Here is a 22,926-nt window from a genome sequence, read left to right as displayed (position 1 = left end):
CTACTTGGGAGGCTGAGGCAGGAGAATTGCTTGAACCCAGGACGTGGAGGCTGCGGTGATCTGGGATTGTGCCACTGCACTCCAGCCTGGGCGACAGAGCACGACTGTCTCAAAAAAAAAAAAAAAAAAGATTCTCGTACAGAGCACGCAACCAAGATCCCCATATGTACAGTTCACAATAGGGTTCATGCTCCTATGAGAATCTAAAAAACAAACAAACAAAAAAAGGATGCCTTCTTGGTAGTACTGACTGTGAGGAAATGCATGCAGAGTGGTATACAGTAGATGCCAAATAAACAATGGACTGATACCATGCAGTGTTGGGGCAGTGGCCGCCCTGCCCTTGCCTGGGGGGAGCTGTTCTTTCAGCACCAGCAGGTCTCCGCGTGTTTCTTTCCTCCTTGACTGAACAGCTGAGTTGACGAATATGCAGGGAGAAATAGGAATTGAGATTTGCCTGGAAACCCCACTTCATCAGCAGTGCAGAAACGCATCTTCACATTCATCCAGGCACAGCCCACCCTTCCAGGCTTGTCCCAAGTCCCGGGCCTTTCAGGATCCTTCAGGAATGAGCAGGCGATGGCTCCACAGGTCCTTCAGCTTTGCATATATCTCCCCAGCCAGACTGCAAGCCACTCAGAGCAGGAGTGGGCTGGGGCTATTCAAACCCTCTTTTGTCCCCCAAGGGGCCAGCGTGGTCTGGCATGTGGTGGGCATCCCTGGCTTGTCCACTACCCACAGCTGGTTAGTTGGTTAATTGATGCATTCACAAACCTTGCATCAATGAGGCCGGGCAAGATGGCTCATGCCTGTAATCCCAGCACTTTGGGAGGCTGAACTGGAAGATCACTAGAGCCCAGGAGTTCAAGACCAACCTGGGCAACTTGGTGAAACCCTGTCTCTCCAAAAAAAGGCAAAAAATTAGCTGGGCATGGTAGCACGTACCTATAGTCCCAGCTACTTGGAAGGCTGTGATGGGAGGATTGCTTGAGCCCAGGAGTTTCAGACCTGTCTGGGCAACATAGCAAGACCCTGCGTGTATAAAAAATTTAAAAATTAGCCAGGTGTGGTGGCTCCCGCCTGTAGTCCCAGCTGCTTTGGAGGCTGAGATGGGAGGATCACCTGAGCCTAGGAGATTGAGGTTACAGTGAGTCATGATGGTGCCACTGCATTCTAGCCTGGGTGACAGACGGAGACCTTGTCTCAGGAGGTGGGGTGGGGAAGAATGAGTTGGGCTAGTTGCTGGATGGGCAGAAACCACAGGTGTCCATGACAGGACAGAACAAGCCTCGGAGGTTGTAGCATGCAGGTGGGCTCTTCAGGATGAATAGGAGTGTTCCAGGGTGAGGGAAGGACATTGAAAAATGAGGGCATGGCGGGGTGAAGTGCAGGAACCCAGGGCAGGGTCTGGTGAGGCTGCAACACAGGCTGGGTGTAGAGAGGATACTGAGCCTGTTCCCAACGGGCCCCGGGCACACCCAACCACTGTTCCATGGGCTCTATGGCACCATTAACCGCTTTTAACTGAGGGCAGCATGACTTGGGCTCCAGAGGGAAGAAAATAAAGGGATGGAAGCTACTTTCGAGGTTGCCATCACAGTTATCAAGGGAGTAGCTCTCGGGATTCCAAGGATAGGGTTGCAGGCGGGCTGGAGCTGCAGGTGCCTCGTGGGGTCAGGGCTGCCCTTCACCTCTTGTACTGTGAGAGTTGCCTATGGACATCAGGCCCCTAGACCCACAAACCCTTCAGGGCACTCTCTTATGCAATGAGATCAAAATAAGGAAATTTAGGCTGGGCACTGTGGCTCATGCCTGTAATCCCAGCATTTTGTGAGGCTGAAGCGGGTGGGTCACCTGGGGTCAAGAGCTCGAGACCAGCCTGGCCAAGATGGTGAAACCCTTTAGTAGAGACCTTTAGTCTCTACTAAAAATGCAAAATTAGCCGGACGTGGTGGTGCATGCTTGTAATCCCAGCTACTTAAGAGGCTGAGGCACAAGGATTGCTTGAATCCGGGAGGCGGAGGGTGCAGTGAGCTGAGATCACGCCACTGCACTCTAGCCTGTGGGGCAACAGAGTGAGACTCCAACTCAAAAAAAAAAAAAAGTTAGCTTTAAAAAGGAAGGAAATTCTGGCACACGTGGCAGCCTGGATGGACCATGAGGACATTCATTATGCTAAATGAAATCAGCCCCAAGGGGACAAATACTGTATGATTCCACTTATCTGAAGTCCCTCGAGGAGTCAAATCCATAGAGACAGGAAGTGGAGTGGTGGCTGGCAGAGGCAGGTGGGGGTGGGCAGGGAATGGGGAATTAGTGTTTAATAGGGACAGGGTTTCAGTTTTGCAAGATGAAAAGAGTTCTGGGAATGAATGGTGGTGACGGTGGTATAAGAAGGTGAATGTAGGTCTGGGCACAGTGGCTCACACCTGTAATCCCAACACTTTGGAAGGCAGAGGCAGGCAGATCACCTGAGGTAGGGAGTTCGAGACCAGCCTGACCAATATGGCAAAACACCGTCTCTACTAAAATTACAAAATTAGCCAGGCGTGATGGTGCATGCCTGTAATCCCAGCTATTCGGGAGGCTGAGGCAGGAGAATCGCTTGAACCCAGGAGGCGGAGTTTGCAGTGAGCTGAGATTGCGCCATTGCACTCCATCCTAGGCGACAAGAGCGAAACTCCATTTCTCTCTCTCTCTCTCTCTCTCTCTCACACACACACACACACACACACAAAAGAAGGTGAATGTAATTAATGACAGCAAATTGTATGCTTAAAAATGGTTAGGATAGGACATTTGATGGATGTTTTACCACAGTGAAAAAAATTATTCTAAAAATATCTAGCCGGAAATGGTAACGTAGGCAGGTCATTTGTTAAATATGAGAGAGGAGATGGGGGAAAAGGGAAATTTAACATTGATGCAAAATTGTGATCAAATTGTCTTAGCTTGTTCACACTACTCTTATAAAATGCTATAGTACTGTTCAGCCATAAAAAGACTGATATTCTGGCTGGGCACAGTGGCTCATGCCTGTAATCCCAGCACTTTGGGAAGCTGAGGTGGGCGATCAGATCAGGAGTTCGAGACCATCCTGGCCAATACGGTGAAACCCCGTCTCTATTAAAAATACAAAAATTAGCTGGGCGTGGTTGCAGGTGCCTATAGTCCCAGCTACTCGGGAGGCTGAGGCAGGAGAATCACTTGAACCCGGGAAGAGGAGGTTGCAGTGAGCAGAGATTGCGCCACTGCTCTCCAGCCTGGCAACAGAGTGAGACTCCATCTAAAAAAAAAAAAAAAAAGGCTGAGATTCTGTCATTTGCAACAACATAGATGGAAGTGGAGATCATTCTGTTAAGTGAAATATGCCAGGCACAGAAAGACAAACATTGCACGTTCTCACTTATTTGTGGGATTGAAAAATCAAAACAATTGAACTCTGGACATAGAGAGCAGAAAGATGGTTACCAGAGGCTGGGAAGGGGAGTGGGCAGGTGGGAAGGAGGTTGGGATGGCTAATGGGTACCAAAAAATAGTTAGAATGAATGAATAAGGCCTAATATTTGATAGCACAGCAGGGTGAGTATAGCTGATAATAATTCAACAATAACAATTTTATTTGAGACAGAGTCGAGAGTGCAGTGGTGTGATCTCGGCTCACTGCAACCTTCACCTCCCAGGCTCAAGTGATTCTACTTCCTCAGCCTCCCGAGTAGCTGGGGTTATAGGTGTGCGCCACTGTGTCCAACTAGTTTTTCTATTTTTAGTAGAGACGGGTTTTGCCATGTTGGTTCAGCTCACTGAAACCATCTTTTGTACAAAAGAATACAAAAATCAGTTGGCAGTGGTGGTGAAACCCTGTAGTCCCAGCTTCTCTGGAGGCCAACGTGGGAGGATCACCTGAGCTTGGGAGGTGGATGTGTGAGACGTGACCGTGCCGCTGCACTTTAGCCTAGACTAGCTGGCTTATAAACCACAGAAATTTATAGAACCTAAAAATAATTTTGGAAAGAAAAAAAAACACAAAAATTTATTTCCTACAGTTCTGGAGGCTGGAAGTCAAGATCAAAGTGTCAGCACAGTCAGATTTGTTCCCAGGTGGTAGATGGTAGACTTCTTACAGACTCACGTGGCAGAAGGAGCTCTCTGGCCTCTTCTTCTAGGGGCACTAATCCCATTTGTGAGGGCTCCACCCTCATGACCTTGTCATTTTCCAGAGGCCTGGCCTCCTAATACTATCACATTGAGGAGTGAGGATTTCAACATGTGGATTTTTTTTTTTTTTTTGTCAGTGTCACTCAGGCTGGAGGGCAATGGCGCGATCTCAGCTCACTGCAACCTCTGCCTCCCAGGTTCAAGTGATTCTCCTGCCTCATCCTCCCGAGTAGCTGGTACTACAGGTGTGTGCACCACCATGTACAGCTAATTTTTGTATTTTTAGTAGAGATGGGGATCCCCCCGAGGCTGGTCTCGAACTCCTGGCCTCAGGTGATCTGCCTGCCTCAGTCTCCAAAAGTGCTGGGATGACAGGTGTGAGCTACCACACCACACTTAAGGTGTGGATTTTGAGATGATGCCAACATGCAGTTCATAACACTTGTACAGAGTTTGATATGGTTTGGATCTGTGTCTCTGCTCCAATCTCCTATTCCCCGATGTTGGAGGCGGGGCCTGGTGGGAGGTGATTGGATCATGGGGGCGGTTTCTCATGAATGGTTTAGCAGCATCCCCCTTGGTTGAGATAGTGAAGGAGTTCTTGTGAGATCTGGTCGTTAAAAAGTGTGTAGTGACTGGGCGCGGGGGCTCACACCTGTAATGCCAGCACTTTGGGAGGCCAGGGCAGGCAGATCACCAGGTTAGGAGATCGAGACCATCCTGGCTAACACGGTGAAACCCCATCTCTACTTAAAAAAACAAAAAATTAGCCAGGCGTGGAGGCGTCCCCTGTAATCCCAGATACTCACGAGGCTGAGGCAGGAGAATCGCTTGAACCTGGGAGGTGGAGGTTGCAGTGAGCAGAGATCACACCACTGCACTCCAGCCTGTGTGACAGAGTGAGACTCTGTCTTTCTGCGTCTTCCCCTGGAGCAGAAGCCACCACGCTTCCTGTGCAGCCTGCAGAATCATGAGCCAATTAAACCGCTTTTCTTTTTATTTTTTATTTTTTCGTTTTTTTTTTGAGACAGAGTCTTGCTCTGTCACCAGGCTGGAGTGCAGTGGCACGATCTCAGCTCACTACAACCTCCACCTCCCGGTTCCAGCGATTCTCCTGCCTCAGCCTCTGGAGCAACTGAGATTACAAGCACGCATCACCACACCCAGCTAATTTTTGTATTTTTAGTAGAGACAGGGTTTCACCAAGTTGGCCAGGCTGGTCTTGAAGTCCTGACCTCAGGTGATCGGCCCATCTCGGCCTCCCAAAGTGCTGGGATTGCGGGTATGAGCCACCACACCCAGCCTAAACTGCTTTTCTTGATGAATTACCCAGTCTCAGATATTTCTTTCTTGTAGTGCGGCACAAGCCTGTCGTCCCAGCTACTGGGGAGGTGGGAGGATCCGTTGAGCCCAGGAGTTCAAGACTGCAGTGAGCTATGATTGCACCGCTGCACTCCAGCTTCGGCAACAGAACCAGACCCTGCCTCTAAAAATAACAAGAAAGAAAGGCCAGGAGGATTATAGGCCATGCGGTGTACTTCGTCTCACTGGGCGATATCTGGTAGACCTGCCTCCCGTGGTGCTAGGTTGATCGGTGGGGGCTGTAAGGTAACCCCTGGGATGAGAGATCCTGAGGTCCTTTTCACCATCCTGTTACTCAGCAGCCTCTCACCTGGTGGTCTTGGCATCCATTGGTTATCATTGTCTGAATCCTTTGTTTCACTCACGCGGTTGCAATTTTATGCTTTTTCAAGATCCCCCCTTAGTGAAAACTCTGCACCCCCACCTCCCTTCAGCATCACCGGACTCAGCTTTTTAAAGTACTTGGATTTTCATCATTATCTTAGGTAAAGCCAAGTTTTCATTTCTTTCAGAGAAAGGCCGCAGAAACAAATTGATCAGTACGTGTTTGGAGCGTGGCTATTCTTAGGATGCATGGATGGTGTTTCGACTCTGTGAAGCTCCTGGGATTGTGTGCACAGGGTGGGGTGTGTGTGTGTGTGTGTGTGTGTGTGCATTTTGCCCCAGAGAGGTGTAGGTCTCCAGAGGAATCTTCTCTAAGCAGGCAGCTGCTTTACATAGGAATGAATGCCGAATTCTGGTCTTTGGGAAAGGAGTTGGGCTGGAAACTGGCTTGAACCTATTTCAGAGCTCTCTGCTTTGGAATTTTCATTCCTCTGTCCTGGAGGAAAGAAGGAAAGGGGCCGGGTGCGGTGGCTCACACCTGTAATCCCAGCACTCTTTGACGCCAAGGCGGGAGGATCACTTGAGCTCAGGAGCTGGAGACCAGTCTGGGCAACATGGTGAATCCCCATCTCCACTAAAAATACAAAAGTTAGCCAGGTGTGTTGGTGCACACCTGTAATCCCAGCTACTTAGGAGGCTGAGGCAGGAGAATCGTTTGAACCCTGGAGGTGGAGGCTGCAGTGAGCCAAGATTTCACCACTGCACTCCAGCCTGGGTGACAGAGTGAGGTCTCCAAAGGAAAGGAAGGGAGAAAGCGGAGGGAAGGGCCGGGTGAGGTGGCTCATGCCTATAATCCCAGCACTTTGAGAGACCAAGGCGGGTGGATCATGAGGTCAGGAGTTCAAGAACAGCCGGGCCAACATGGTGAAACCCCGTCTCTACTAAAATATACAAATTAGCTGGGCATGATGGAGGGTGCCTGTAGTCCCAGCCACTCCGGAGGCTGAGGCAGGAGAATTACTTGAACCTGGGAGGCAGAGGTTGCAGTGAGCCAAGATTGCGCCATTGCACTCCAGCCTGGGTGACAGAGCAAGATTGTCTCAAAAAAAATAAAAAGAAAGAAAGGGGAGGGAAGGAAAGAGAGAGAGGAAGAAGACGAAGAAGAAAGAGGAGGAGGAAGGAAGAAGGAAGAAAAAGTAAAGGGAAAGAAGAAGGAGAGAAGGAAAGAAAAAAAAAAGAAAAGAGGAGGAGGAGGAAGAAGAAGGAGAGGGAGAGGGAGAGGGAAGAAAAGAAGAAAAAGAACAAAGAACATCCTGGCTAACAGAGTGAAACCCCATCTCTACTAAAAATACAAAAAAAAAAAAAAAAAAAAAAAAAATTAGCCGAGCATGGTGGCAGGACCCTGTAGTCCCAGCTACTTGGGAGGCTGAGCCAGTAGAATGGTGTGAACCTGGGAGGCGGAGCTTGCAGTGAGCTGAGATCGCCCCACTGTGCTCCAGCCTGGGCAACAAAGCTAGACTCTGTCTCACCAAAAAAAAAAAAAAAAAAAAAAAAAAGAAGAAGAAGAAGTAGCAGGGTTCAGTAGGACTCAGAGAGACTGTCTCTCGTATTCTGAGCTCTGCGATGGCACACTGGACCCATGGCCACTGGCCGGGGTTGGACTATTTTGGTGGAGAATGGCCATTCCAAGGCCTCCTTGATCTTCTACCAGTCCTTTTTCAGGAATACTAGGAGTGCTGAGAGGGTTGAAAAATGGAGAGCATCGACCACTCCGGAGCCTGCTCCACAGATCCAGCGTGGGGTGAGCTGACCAGGTCATGCCTCTTGGTTCCAGCAGGAGGGTGGGCTCTCCCCTGGCTCCCCTCATCTCTGGAACTAGAGCCACCTTTGCTCCCTCCAAGTAAGCCCAGGGCTAATGTTTCCTAAGATTTGCTAATATCTTTCAGAATGGATTCCAATTTTTTTTTCTTGCTCTGTTGCCCAGGCTGAAGTGCAGTGGTTTGATCATAGCTCACTACAGCCTCAAACTCCTGGGCTCAAGCGATCCTGCCTCCTCAGCCTCCCCAGTAGCTGGGACTACAGGCACGTGCCACCATACCCAGCTAATTTTTACATTTTTTGTAGAGAGGGACTCTTGCATGTGGTAGTGTGCACCTGTAGTCCTCAGCTGTTTGGGGAGCTGAGGTGGGAAGATTGCTTGAGCTCAGGAGTTCAAGACCAGCCTGGGCAACATAGTGAGACCCCCATCTCTACAAAAAATAAACAGAAAATTAGTTGGGGGTGGTGGCATGCACCTATAGTCCCAGCTACTCAGGAGGTTGCGGTGGGAGGATCACTTGAGCCCAGGGGTTTGAGGCTGCAGTGAGCTGTGATCATGCCACTGCACATTGAGTGACAGAGCAAGATCCTGTCTGAAAAAATAAAGTAAAATAAAATAATCAGTCAACAACAGTGATTTGTCTTCAAGCTGCCCTCCTCTTTGGCTCTCAAGGCAGTTTGTGAAGTGTCTAGGACAGGAATTTTCCATAAGGGCTTCAAGCTCAGGGAGGTTAAGTACCATTTCCTGGGTTGCACAGCCAGGGCTGGACTGCAGGGCTAACATGCTAGCCACTGGACTCCAAATCTAGAGGTTTTCTGTGGCCACAATGTGCGTGGTCAGCCTAAACTCTCCCCCTGCCCTTTGACACAAGCTAGGTAATGGGCACTGCTAGGGGGCATCAGGGCAGAGCAGTTGGGTCTCAGTCTTCTCTTCTGTGAAATGGGTAGGGTGTGAGTTGAAAAGGGCAGGACCGACTGGGCACGGTGGTGGCTCACGCCTGTAATCCCAGCACTTTGGGAGGCTGAGGCGGGTGGATCACGAGGTCAGGAGATCGAGAACATCCTGGTCAACATGATAAAACCCCATGTTTACTAAAAATACAGAAAAAAGGCTAGGCGCAGTGGCTCATGCCTGTAATCCCAGTACTTTGGGAGCCCGAGGCAGGCAGATCACAAGGTCAGGAGTTTGAGACCAGCCTGGCCAATATAGTGAAACTCCATCTCTACTAAAAATACAAAAAATTACCCGAGCGTGATAGCAGGCGACTATAATCTCAGCTACTCAGGAGACTGAGGCAGGAGACTCGCTTGAACACAGGAGGCAGAGGTTGCAATGAGCCAAGACTGCGCCATTGCACTCCAGCCTGGGCGACAGTGAGAGACTCCATCTCAAAAAAAAAGAAAAAAAGAAAAAGAAAAGAAAAGAAAAAAGAAAAGGGTAGGACCTCCTGAAGTGTACTGCAACTACCTAAGGGGTCACTGGCTGTAATGGAATTAGGACAGAAGTATAGACAGGATGGGCCTGGGCGTGGTGGCTCAACCTGTAATCCCAGCACTTTGGGAGGCCGAGGCGGGTGGATCACTTGAGGTCAGAAGTTCAAGACCAGCCTGACCAACATGGTGAAACGCCGTCTCTACTAAAAAACAAACAAACAAACAGTAAAGCCGGGTGTGGTGGTGTCGCGTGTTTGTAGCCCCAGCTACTTGGGAGGTGGAGGCAGGAGAATCGCTTGAACCTGGGAGGCAGAGGTTGCAATGAGCCAAGATAGCACCATTGCACTCCAGCCTGGGCAACAAGAGTGAAACTCCATCTCAAAAAAAAAAAAAAAAAAAAAAAAGAGGTATAGACAGGATGGAAAGTGTAGTGGGAATTAGAAATGTCCGCCTAGGGCTGCGTGTATGGCTCATGCCTGTAATCTCAGCACTTTGAGAGGCTGAGGCAGGAGGATTGCTTGAGGCCAGGAGTTCAAGACCAGCCTGGGCAACATAGCAAGACTCTATTTCTAATTAATTCAAAAACATTTTTTTAATTAAGAAAAAATAATAAAAGAAATGTCCTCCCAGGCAGGGCCGGGTGGCTCACACCTGTAATCCCAGCACTTTAGGAGGCCAAGGCAGGAGAATCACATGAGACCAGGAGTTTGAGACCAGCCTGGCCAACATGGCAAGACCCCCCCATCTCTACAGAAAAAAAATAAAAATTAAAAATGAGGCCGGGCATGGTGGCTCACGCATGTAATCCCAGCACTTTGGGAGGTTAAGGCAGTGGATCACCTGAGGTCAGGAGTTCAAGACCAGCCTGGCCAACATGGCAAAACGCTGTCTTTACTAAAAATACAAAAATTAGCTGGGCATGGTGGCACGTGCCTGTAGTCCCAGCTACTTGGGAGGCCGAGGCAGGAGGATCACTTGAACTCAGGAGGCAGAGGCTGCAGTGAGCTGAGATCATGTCACTGCACTTCAACTTGGGAGACAGGGTGAGACTTCATCTCAAAAAATAAAAATAAATAAATAAATGACCTCCCACCAGCAATAGGAATGTGGCACCACAAATGTATCTTTAAAGTGTCCTTTGGCATGGATTATTTTGTCACCTCAAGGACTCTTTAAAGATACATTTCTGGTGCAAAATTCCTGGTGCTGTTAGGAAGACATTTATTTATTTCTTTATTTGAGTCAGGGACACCAGACCCCCGTGACATGCAATTTACCTACATAACAAACCTGCACATGTACCCCTGAACCTAAAACAGAAGTTTTAAAAAGTATAAAGAAAAATATAATAAAATGCATTATTTGACTGTTTAAAAAAAGTGTCTTCTTTTTTTTTCTTTTGAGACAGAGTCTCACTCTGTCGTCCAGGCTGGAGTGCAGTGGTAACATCTCGGCTCACTGTAACCTCTGCCTCCCAGGTTCAAGCGATTCTCCTGCCTCAGCCTCCTGAGTAGCTGGGATTACAGGCACCCGCCACCACGCCAGGCTCATTTTTGTATTTTTAGTAGAGACAGGGTTTCACCATGTTGGCCAGGCTGGTCTTGAATTCCTGGCCCCAAGTGATCGACCTGCCTCAGCCTCCCAAAGCGCTGGGATTACAGGCGCGAGCCACCACGCCCGGCCAAAAGTGTCCTTTTTCTGCTCTTGCCTGAAAAGTTACCAACTCTCAAAGTAAGGCTGTCTCTGACTCGCCAACCTGGGACACTCTGATTGGCTGCTGATGACGTCACAGGAATCTCTGGAAGATGATTGGTGGGTGAGAGCCCCTAGGGGAGGTGGAAGGAGGGCTTGATGGTGAGGGATGGTGTCTGTGGCCTGTTCACAGAGGCTGACCCAGGAGCTAGCTGAGGACGAACAGGTGGCAAAGGGGCCCCTATCTTTGTTGGGGCGACCTCTCCTTCTAACCCCACTCAGAGCAACCAGTAATGACCATGGCCCCTTCTCACCTGATAGTATCTGGGAGCCTCCTGAGGCTGGGAGATGGTTCTGGCTTTGGAGATACGGACCCTTCTTATCCCACAGGGGAAGAGATTTCCTGGCTAGCCACAGGGTGGGTGCCAAGGCTGGGAGCTAGTCTCAGATCTGTCGGGTCAGTACCCCCAGGCCCAGGGGGCCGTTCACATGGGATGCCACCACAGTGCACCTGAATGCTCTCTCCTGCAGGTCATGCCAGAGTCCCCCGCCTCTGGCACGAGATGCAAGCCCGGGCCCCTTCCATCCCTTGCTCAGATTCCCCTTCCTGTTCCCATCACTGTCTGCCCCAGGATTTCATTTCATGACCATTCCCAGGTGGCACCGGTCCAAGGACTGTTTCCCAAAGACTGAGCCAAGATACTGCCGGCCTTTCAGGAGGAGCCTTGAATTCATGAATGGACACAAAGAAGCGGCCAGGGCCAAGCAGAGAGGGGGAGAGAGGCTTAGCACAGCCGGGGCCAGCTTGGCCCTGTGCGGTCCTTTGCCTCTGTGGGACAGACGGACAGAACCCCCTTTGTGTAGGAGCCTGGGCAAATCTCTCTAGTCCTCTGTCCAAGGGACTCAGGGTCGCCACCGACAGGCACCAGCCCAGCCTGCCAGGGGTGGCTGCAGCCGCGGTCCCGGGCCTGGGCTCATTCATGAAAGGGGTCAGGCTTCTCTCTGGGGGCGGTAGACCCCAGCTGGGTCAGGCCAGAAAGAGAGGAATTGCAGAAGCTGAGCTCTGAGACTGGGCCTGGCTCCTGCCAGACTGTGGAGGAGGGAGCCTGGGGTACTGGGGCCTGCCAGACCCTGCACCCAGGTCAGGATGCTCAGCATGCCAGGCCCTGGGAACCCCTTCACACCCCGTTAGTCAGTCCTCACTACCATCAAAGGCAGCCACTCTCCTGGCTTCATCAGACCTTCATCAAACCTGCCTGCCTGTTCTTGAAGTTTATAGAAATAGATTGGGCCAGGTGCGGTGGCTCATGCCTGTAATGCCAACATTTTGGGAGGCCAAGGTGGATGGATTGCTTGAGGTCAGGAGTTGGAGATCAGCCTGGCCAACATGGTGAAACCCCATCTCTAGTAAAAATGCAAAAAAAATTAGCCTGTTGGTTCTGTGCACCTGTAGTCCCAGCTACTCAGGAGGCTGAGGCAGGAGATTGCTTGAACCTGGGAGGCAGAGGTTGCAGTGAGCAGAGATTGTGCCACTGCACTCCAGCCTGGGCAACAGAGCAAGACTCCATCTCAAAGAAAAGAAAGAAAGAAAGAAAGAGAGAGAGAGAAAGAGAGAGACAGAGAAAGAAAGAAAGAAAGAAAGAGAGAAAGAAAGAGAGAAAGAAAAAGAGAGATTGGAAGTGTATGCACCGCCATTTAACATTTGTCTCCAGTCTGCAGAGTGTCCTTATTTCTTCTGAAAGCTGTAATTCATTCATTCTCATTACTATCTAGTGTTCCATTGTGTGAATATTTCCATGCTAATTCTACCATGGGTGGCATTTGGGTAGTTTCCAGGACTTTTTTTTTTTTCTCTGAGACAAGGTCTCTCTCTGTCACCCAGGCTGGAGTGCAGTGACACGAGTACAGCTCACTGTAGCCTCAAATTCCTGGGTTCAAGCTATCCTCCTGCCTCAGCCTCCTGGGCAGTTGAGACCACAGGTACACACCACCACGCCTGGCTAATTTTTAAATTTTTTTGTAGAGAAAGGGTCTTGATATGTTGCCCAGGCTGGTCTTGAACTCCTGGCCTCAAGCCTCAGCCTCCCTAAGTGCTGGGATTATGGGCGTGAGCCATCGAGCCCAGCCATCCCTCCCCAGCTTTGATGCAACTTGTTTGATGTCATCTGGCCTTGAGTGTTGATTTCAAAACTTGACTTTATTTAAAATGTTTTTTATTTGATTAGATTTTAAAAAGATCACTGAGGTAGTATACGAACATTGTAGCTGGTCAAGTAACACAGAAATATAAATAAAATAACATTTCTCATGCCCGTTTCCCCCAGTCTCTCCTCTGCTACAGCCAGCGGTTGGCTTTGCTTTCTTTCATACCTTCTGCCTTTCCAAGTCCTGGCCCTGCCCCTTGCTGTGTTTCGAATGTTTGTCTCTTCAAAAACTCATTCTGGAACTTAATCCCCATTGTAACAGTATTAAGAGGGTGGGAAGTTTGCGGTATTTGAGGGGTGGGACCTTTGGAAGGTGATTAGGATTAGCTGCGGTCATGAGGGTGAGGCATTAGTGGCTTTAGAAGAGGAGAAAAACAGACTTGAGTTAGCATATACAGGCCCCTCACCACGGGATGCCCCACACTGCCTCGGGATTCTACAGCATCCTCAGCAGCAAGAAGCCCCCCCCCCCCAGACACAGTCCCTAGACCCTGGATTTCCCAGCCTAAAGAGCTGTAAGAAATTAAATTGTTGGGCCAGGCATGGTGGCTCATGCCTGTAATCCCAGCACTTTGGGAGGCTGAGGCGAGTGGATCATGAGGTCAGGAGTTTGAGACCAGCCTGACCAACATGGCAAAATCCCGTCTCTACTAAAAATACAAAAGTTAGCCGGAAATAGTGGTGGGCACCTGTAATCCCAACTATGGAGGGGGCTGAGGCAGGAGAATCTCTTGAACAGGGAGGTGGAGGTTGCAGTGAGCTGAGATCACGCCACTGCACTCCAGCCTGGGAGACAAGAGCAAAACTCCATCTCAAAAAAAAAAAAAAAAAAGAAAAGAAAAATAAATTAAATTGTTTTCTTAGGATCAGGTGATGTGGCTCATGCCTGTAATCTCAGTGCTTTGGGAGGCCAAAGGAGGAGGACTGCTTGAGGCCAGGAGTTTGAGACCAGCCTGGGCAACAATAGTGAGACCCCATCTCTACAAAACAATGTTTAAAAATTAGCTGGATCAGGGCCTATCATGGGGAGGGGGGAGGGGGGAGGGATTGCATTGGGAGTTATACCTGATGTAAATGACGAGTTGATGGGTGCAGCACAGCAACATGGCACAAGTATACATATGTAACAAACTTGCACGTTATGCACATGTACCCTACAACTTAAAGTATAATAATAATAAATAAATTAAAATAAATAAATAAATAAATAAATAAAATAAAAATAAAAATTAGCTGGATGTAGTGGTGCACACCTGTAGTCCTAGCTCCTCGAGAGGTTGAGGCGGGGTGGGATCACTTGAGCCCAGGAGTTCAAGACCAGCCTGGGCAACATGGCGAGATCCTGTCTCTACAAAAAGTTAAAAATTAGCTGGGTGTGGTGGTGCATGCCTATAGTCCCAGTTACTTGGGAGGCAGAGGCAGGAACATCACTTGAACCCAGGAATTGGAGCCTGCAACAAGCTATGATTGTGCCAGTGCATTTCAACGTGCATGACAGGGTGAGAACCTGTCATTATTTTCTCTAAAAAACAAAACAGCAAAAAGTAATTTATAATTTATAATATCCTTCCTTCCTTCCTTCCTTCCTTCCTTCCTTCCTTCCTTCCTTCCTTCCTTCCTTCCTTCCTTCCTTCCTTCCTTCCTTCCTTCCTTCCTTCCTTCCTTCCTTCCTTTTCTTTCTTTTCTTCCTTTTTCTTTTTCTTTCTTTCTTCTCTCTCTGTTGCCCAGCTGGAGCGCAGCAGTGCGATCTCAGCTCACTGCAACCTCCACCTCCCAGGTTCAAGTGATTCTCCTGCCTCAGCCTCTCAAGTAGCTGAGATTACAGGTGCACACCACTGTGCCTGGCTAATTTTTTTATTTTTAGTAGAGACGGGATTTCGCCATGTTGGCCAGTCTGGTCTTGAACCCCTGACCTCAGGTGATCCACCCGCCTCAGCCTCCCAAAGTGCTGGATTACAGGCATGAGCCACCATGCCCGGCCTATAATAGTTTCTTTATAAATTACCCAGTCTCAGGTATTCCAGCAGAAGATGGATTAAGACACCCTTTAAAGACTATGTGGGCTGGGCATGGTGGTTCACGCCTGTAATTCCAGCACTTTGGGAGGCCGAGGCGGGTGGATCACTTGAGGTCAGGAGTTTGAGACCATCCTGACCAACACGGTGAAACCCCGTTTCTACTAAAAATATAAAAAATTAGCTGGGTGTTATAGTAAGCACCTGTCATCCCAGCTACTTGGGAGGCTGAGGGAGGAGAATTGCTTGAACCTGGGAGGCAGAAGTTGCAGTGAGCTGAGATCGTGCCGTTGCACTCCAGCCTGGGTAACAGACTGAGACTTTGTCTCAAAACAATAAAAATAAAAATAAAATAAAGTAAAATATTCTATGGCAAACATTTCATGTATAATTTTAGCATTTTTTAGGCTGGGTGGGATGGCCCATGCCTGCAATTCCAGCTCTTTGGAAGGCTGAGGCAGGAGGATTGCTTTAGCCCATGAGTTCACAACCAGCCTGTGCAACACAGTGAAACCCCATCTCTGCAAAACAAATTAATAATGAAATAAACATAACACTTTCGTTGTAGTTACATGAGTAAAATGTGAATACAATCTTATAAAGATTCAAACAACACAAGTCAAATGAAAGACTCTTTATCTCCCACCCAATCCTAAAAATTAAATAAGGGAGGGGGGCAAAGTCTTCTGTGACCAGCACCCCCAAACTCACCGATCTCCCTGTTTTCTTTCAAGTCTATTTCTATGCATTTATGTTTCTAAAATGTTGGGGTGTGTGTGTGTTTTACACTAATGAAATCATGTTGTGTATATAATTTTATTACTTGATTTTTTTCATTTGATTTTGATGAGCATCTTGGCATTGTATGTGGTTACACTTTAAATTTTTTTTTCCTGTTTTTTTGAGACAGAGTTTCATTCTTGTCACCCAGACTGGAGTGCAGTGGCACGATCTCAGCTCATGGCAACCCCTGCCTCCCAGGTTCAAGTGATTTTCCTGCCTTAGCTTCCCGAGTAGCTGGGATTACAGGTGCGCACCACCAAGCCTGGCTAGTTTTTATATTTTTAGTAGAGATGGGGTTTCTCAATATTGACCAGGCTGGTCTCAAACTCCTGACCTCAGGTGATCTGCTTGCTTCGGCCTCCTAAAGTGCTGGGATTGCAGGCATGAGCCATCGTGCCTGGCCAAAAACTTTTTATTTTGAAATAATTATAAATGCACAGGTAGTTGCAAAAATGGTAGAAAGATCCTGAGTATCCTTTCTCCAGTTCCCCTTGTGGAAGATCTTATGTAACTCAACTACAGGGTCCAAAGCAAGAAATTAATATTGGAGCCATTCCACAGTGCCTCATGGTATAGCACCATTAACATATACAATTTTTTTGATTTTTTTTTTTTTTGAGGTGGGGTCTCGCTCTGTTATTCAGGCTGGAGTGCAGTGGCTCAATCATGACTCACTGCAGCCTCAGCCTCTCTGCGCTCTAGTGATCCTCCCACCTCAGCCTCCTGAGTAGTTGGGAGTATAGACGCATGCCACCACGTCCGACTAATTTTTTGATTTTTTTGTGGAAATGAGGTCTCACTGTCTCTGCCCATTTTTTAAATGCTAATAAAAATAAATAAATAAATAAACTTCTAAACATGCCAGTATCCAGGCTTTACCCCAGATGGAATAAACTGAAATCTCTGGGTGTGGAGCCCAGTTGTCAGTATTTTATTATTATTTTTTGAGACAGGGTCTCACTCTGTGGCCCAGGCTGGAGTGCAGTGGCACGATCATAGCTCACTGCAGCCTCGACCTCCTGGCTCATGTGATCCTCCCACCTCACCCTCTCAAGTAGCTGGAACTACAGTCATGCAAACACCACGTATAGCTAATTTTTTTTTTTCTTTTTTCTTTTTTTGAGACAGAGTCTTGCTCTGTCTCCCAGGCTGGAGTATGGTGGCGCGATGTCAGCTCCGTGCAACCTCCGCCTCCCGGGTTCAAGAGATTCTCCTGCCTCAGCCTCCCAAGGACCTAGAGTTACAGGCATGCACCACCACACCTGGCTAATTTTTGTATTTTTAGTAGAGACGGGGTTTCACCATGTGGGCCAGGCTGGCTTTGAACTCCTGACCTTAGGTTATCCGCCCGCCTCAGCCTTTCCAAGTGCTGGAATCACAGGCGTGAGCCACCGTGCTCGGCCTTAAACCATATTCTTTATGACACCTGCAGGCTAGGTAATATCATTCCCTTTTACATACCCGGAAGCTGCAGCCCAGAGACGTTAAGTAATTTTTCCTAGCTCACACAGCGGTTAACTGCCCATGCAGGCATTTTCTGCCCAACAGTGCCAAGCTCCAAAGCCTGTACCTACTCAAGTTCAGGGTGAGAATTCATCATTCTCTCCTCGTCTCCTGACAGCATCTGGCTCTGGGTCCTGGCTTGGTTTGGGAGTCCTCCACCAAGCCATGGCCGTGTGCTCAGCTAAGCAGTAAGGGTTGGCTACAAAATGAAGATTCTGTTCTCCAGGGAGGAGGAAGAAAAGGCCACTTCCCTCCTTTAGTTTAACCAGCCACGGCCTGCTAGAAACATTGGCTTTTTCAAGACAAGTTTCCCACAGTCAAGGCTGCCTCTCTGACTGCCAGCTCTGTTCTAACAGTCTTAATTTTATCTATCCATTTCACTTGTTAAAAATGCATCCAGACCAGTCCCAGTGGCTCATACCTGTAATCCCAGCACTTTGGGAATCAGAGGCAGGAGGATCGCTTGAGGCCAGCAGTTTGAGACCAGCCTTGGCAACATGGCAAAACCCCATCTCTGCTAAAAATAAAAAAAAATTAGTCGGGTGTGGTGGTGGAAGAAATATAAGCATTGTGGCCTGGGCATAGTGGCTCATGCCTGTAATCCCAGCACTTTGGGAGGCCGAGGTGGGCAGATCACTTGAGGTCAGGAGTTTGAGACCAGCCTGGCCAACATGCCAAAAACTCGTCTGTACTCAAAATTCAAAAAATAGCTGGGCGTGGTGGCGGTTGCCTGTAATCCCAGCTACCTGGGAGGCTGAAAGAGGAGAATTGCTTGAACCCAGGAGGGAGAAGTTGCAGTGAGCTGAGATTGTGCCACTGCACTCCAGCCTAGGAGACTGTCTCAAAAAAAAAAAAAAAAAAAAAAGGCATTGTGGCTGGGCACAGTGTCTCATGCCTGTAATCCCAATACTTTGAGAGGCTGAGGCCAGAGGATCACTTGAGTCCAGGAGTTTGAGACCAGTCTGGGCAACATATCAAGAGCCTATCTCTACAAAAAATTTAACAATTAACCAGGCATGGTGGTGTGTACCTGTGGTCTCAGCTACTTGGGAGGCTGAGGCAGGAGGAATGATTGGACCCCGTAGTGCGAGGCTGCAGTGAGCTATGATGGCACCACTGCACTCCAGCCAGGGTGATAGACCCTATCTTAAAAAAAAAAAAAAATGCATTTATTATCCCTCAACTGGAGAATGGATGAACAAACTCTGGTTTGTCCATGAGAAGCAATACTGCTCAGCAGTAAAAAGGAAGGGACGTGCAATACCAGAGAAGAATCTCAGATGCTCCCTGCTGAACAACAAAGCCAGACTGCAAAGGGGATGCAGGAGCAAAAACAGAGATGGGAGAATCGAGAAAAATTACCAGGAAAGATAACGTTACATTTAGGAGGAGCCATTTTCTTTTAGTATAAAACAAATTTACCTTCAATACATTTTGTTTTATTTTGAGACGATCATGCTCTGTCACCCAGGCTGGAGTGCAGTGGCATGATCTTGGCTCACTGCAGCCTTGACCTCCTGGGCTCAAGCGATCCTCTTGCCTCGGCCTCCCAAGCAGTTGGCACAACAGGCACATGTCACCACACCGAGGTCATTTTTTTTTTTTTTTTTTTTTTTTTTTTTTTTTTTTTGAGGCGGAGTCTCGCTCTGTTGCCCAGGCTGGAGTGCAGTGGCCGGATCTCAGCTCACTGCAAGCTCCGCCTCCCGGGTTCACGCCATTCTCCTGCCTCAGCCTCCCGAGTAGCTGGGACTACAGGCGCCGCCACCACGCCCGGCTAATTTTTTTGTATTTTTAGTGGAGACGGGGTTTCATTGTGTTAGCCAGGATGGTCTCGATCTCCTGACCTCGTGATCCGCCCGTCTCGGCCTCCCAAAGTGCTGGGATTACAGGCTTGAGCCACCGCGCCCGGCAAGGTCATTTTTTAATATTTGTGGAGATCGGGTCTTGCTATGTTACCAAAGCTGGTCTCAAATGATCCTCTCGCCTTGGCCTCCCAAAGCGCTGGGATTACAGGCGTGAGCTACTGCGCCCGACCACAATACGTTTTAAGAGAAGATAAGTAAATCCCTCTTTGGCATTCAGTGTACAGTTTCTTTTCACCTAAGAATGCACTTTCGACTTTATACAACAGATTCTCTTTAAACATTAAAAAAAAAAAAAGTTGTACAACTACTGTGTGACTCTGCGTATGTGACATTCTGGAAAAGGCAAAGCACAGAGGCCAGGCCCAGTGGCTCACGCCAGTAATCCCAGTGCTTTGGGAGGCTGAGGCAGGTGGATCACCAGAGGTTGGGAGTTCAAGATCAGCCTGGCCAACATGGGGAGACCCCTCCCATTTCTACTAAAAATACAAAAATTAGACAGGGGTGGTGGCACATGCCTGTAATCCCACATACTCAGGAGGCTGAGGCAGGAGAATCACCTGAACCTGAGAGGTGGAGGCTGCAGTGAGCTGAGATTGTGCCACTGCACTTCAGCCTGGGTGATAGCAAAACTCCATCTCAAAACAAAACAAAACAAAACAAAACAAAGCACAGAGGACAGGGGGCAGGGTCTTGGCTGCTGGGCTGATGCTGGGCAGAGGTTTCAGGTGCAAAGAGGAGGGCAGGAGAGAATTCTGGGGGATGGTGGATCTGTTATTCATCTTGATGGTGGCGGTAGTGGTTATAGGACTCTCCGCATTTGTCAAAACTCACAAAACTATAGCAAAAAAAGAGGAAATTTTACTTTATGTAAATTAGAATGGAAGTGAAAATATGAATTCACTTTTTCTTAAAATGCCCGACTAGGGGTTTAGGGAGGAAAGAAATGAGGTTTCAAGGAGCTAAAGGGAAAGTACTCGGGTCTTCAGGGTGGTGGGAACGCTGTTTCTTGGTCGTTTGCCCACGGCCCTGTCTCCGGGCCTCCCTCTCTCCTCTCTGCCAGCATTCAATGGTCACAGTGACTGAGAGACAAGGAGAGTCTTGTGGAACTCAGAAATAAATAAATAACTGTCCGTCCCAGGTCACCACGGCAACCGTGACATCACCCTGGGACCCATGTGGCTGGCACCCTTGGTGGTTTCCTGGTGTTTGTTACAGGAGCAGGGGGAGCCAGGGCTGCAGACCTGCACCTGGTGGCAGGTAGAGGGGGAGACCTCAGGGGGAGAATAGGTTTCCCACCTTGGAGGCCGGTGCAAGCCGCACCCTCACAGCTGGTCTCCGGACTCCCTGCCCAGTTGGTGGGAAGCATAAATTGGCCCGGCCTCCTGGAGGGCTTTTGGGCAGAGTCTCTCTAAATGAGTACTGTGAGGCCTGGCATGGTGGCTCATGCCTATAATCCCAGGACTTTGGGAGGCCAAGGGAGGACGATTGTTTGAGGTCAGGAGTTTGAGACCAGGCTGGACAACAGAGCAAGACCCAGTCTCTACAAAAAATTTAAAAATTAGCTGGGTGTGGTGGCATGCACCTGTAATCCCAGTTACTCAAGAGGCTGAGGCAGGAGGATTGCTTGAGCCTAGGAGTTTGTGACCAGCCTGAGCAACATAGTGAGACTCTATCTCTACAAAAATTAAAAAATGTTAGCTGAGCATGGTGGAGTGCACCTGAAGAGGGAGGACCCCTAGAGCCCAGGAGTTCAAGCTTGCAGTGAGCTGTGATCACACCACTGCACTCCAGCCTGGGTGACAGAGTGAGACTCTGTTTCAAAAGAAAAAGGTAAAAAGGCCAGGTGCAGTGGCTCATGCCTGTAATCCCAATACTTTGGGAGGCTGAGGTGGGAGGATTAACTGAGGTCAGGAGTTTGAGACCAGCCTGGAAAGCATAGTGAGACTTCACTTCTACAAAAATAAAAATTAAAAAAAAAAAAAAGTTAGCCGGGTGTGGTGGTGTGCGCCTGTAATCCCAGCTACTCGGGAGGCTGGGCTTGAGCCCAGGAGGTCGAGGCTACAGTGAGCTATGACAGTGGGGCCACAGAGCAAGACCCTTTCTCAAAAAACAACAACAAAAACCAACAGCAAAGGCCTGGGCGTGGTGGCTCACGCCTGTAATCCCAGCACTTTAGGAACCTGAGACAGGTGGATCACTTGAGGTCAGGAGTTCGAGAACAGCCTGGCCAACATGGTGAAATCCCATCTCTACTAAAAATACAAAAAATAGCCAGGTGTGGTGGCAGGCGCCTGTAATCCCAGCTACTCAGGATCTGAGGCAGGAGAATCGCTTGAACCCAGGAGGCAGAGTTTGCAATCAACCGAGATGGTGCCACTGCACTCCAGCCTGGGTGATAGAGCAAGACTCAGTCTCATTTAAAAATAATTAAAAATAAAGAATAAAACAAGCACGATATGCTTGTTTGTGTCAGAGGGCTGAAATCACAGGTGATCACACACCAGCGGCTTACAACAGCAGATATTTCTTCGCATTGCCATAATCTCTGCTTCCAACATCACATGGCTGTCCTCCCCGTGTGTCTCTGTCTTCATTTGACGTTGTCCTCTCTGTGTCTCTTTCAGCTTTTTTTTTGGAGATGGAGTCTCTCTCTTGTTGCCCAGGCTGGAGTGCAGTGGCACGATCTTGGCTCAGCACAACCTCTGCCTCCCAGGTTGAAGTGATTCTCCTGCCTCAGCCTCCCGAGTAGCTGGGATTACAGTTACCCATCAGTATGCCTCGCTAATTTTTGTATTTTTTTTTTTTAGTAGAGATGGGATTTTGCCATGTTGGCCAGGCTGGTCTTGAACTCCTGACCTCAGGTGATCTACCTGCCTCTGCTTCCCTAAGTGCTGGGATTACAGGTGTGAGCCACCATGGCCGGCCTGTTTCGTCTTCTTAGGGAACCCTACTCATATTGGATGGGGGCCCACTCTAATGCAGTCTGGCCTCATTTTTTTTTTTTTTCCGAGATTGAGTCTCACTCTGTTGCCCAGGTTGGAGTGCAGTGGTGCAATCTCGGCTCACTGCAACCTCTGCCTAATGGGTTCATGCCATTCTCCTGCCTCAGCCTCCTAAGTAGCTGGGACTACAGGCACCCGCCACCATGCCCGGCTAAGTTTTTGTATTTTTAATAGAGATGGGGTTTCACCGTGTTAGCCAGGATGCTCTCGATCTGCTGACCTCATGATCTGCCTGCCTCGGCCTTCCAAAGTGCTGGGATTACAGGCGTGAGCCACCACACCCAACCCTGGCCTCATCTTAACTAATGAAATCTGCTCCAATCCTGTTCCCAAATGAGGTCCCCTTCTCAATACTGGGAATTAGGGCTTCAACACTTAAATGCTGGGAGGACACAGTTCAACCCATATCACTATTTTTGTTGTTATTACTTATTAGTTAATAAGCCAATCCTGGTGGGGTGCGGTTGTTCACGCCTGTAATCCCAGCACTTTGGGAGGCTGAGGCAGGCAGATCATGAGGTCAGGAGTTTGAGACCAACCTGGCCAACATAGTGAATCCCCGTCTCTACTAAAAATACAAAAATTAGCCGAGTGTGGTGGCATGTGCCTGTAGTTCCAGCTACTAGGGAGGCTGAGGCAGGAGAATCGCTTGAACCCGGGAGGCAGAGGCTGCAGTGAGCTGAGACAGTGCCATTGCACTCCAACCTGGGCAATAGACCAAGACTTCATCTCAAGAAAAAGAGACTCCATCCCAAAAAAACAGAAA

General features: G+C 48.7%; 1 protein-coding gene and 1 long non-coding RNA gene across 16 annotated transcripts in view; both read left to right on the top strand.

Annotated features, from left to right (window-relative positions):
* MMD2 (monocyte to macrophage differentiation associated 2) overlaps positions 1 to 22,926 on the top strand; it is a 66,289-nt gene that overhangs the window by 6,421 nt on the left and 36,942 nt on the right. The window lies entirely within an intron of this gene.
* On the top strand, positions 18,468 to 19,824 carry LOC141409823 (uncharacterized). Its single transcript, XR_012432181.1, has 2 exons — positions 18,468 to 18,882; positions 19,207 to 19,824. It is a non-coding gene; the product is annotated as an uncharacterized lncRNA (long non-coding RNA).

Source organism: Macaca fascicularis, chromosome 3 (genome assembly GCF_037993035.2).
Source record: "Macaca fascicularis isolate 582-1 chromosome 3, T2T-MFA8v1.1".
Classification (NCBI taxonomy): Eukaryota; Metazoa; Chordata; class Mammalia; order Primates; family Cercopithecidae; genus Macaca; species Macaca fascicularis.
The sequence above is the reverse complement of the archived record's forward strand: the minus strand, read 5'-3'. Positions and strand labels throughout refer to the sequence as shown.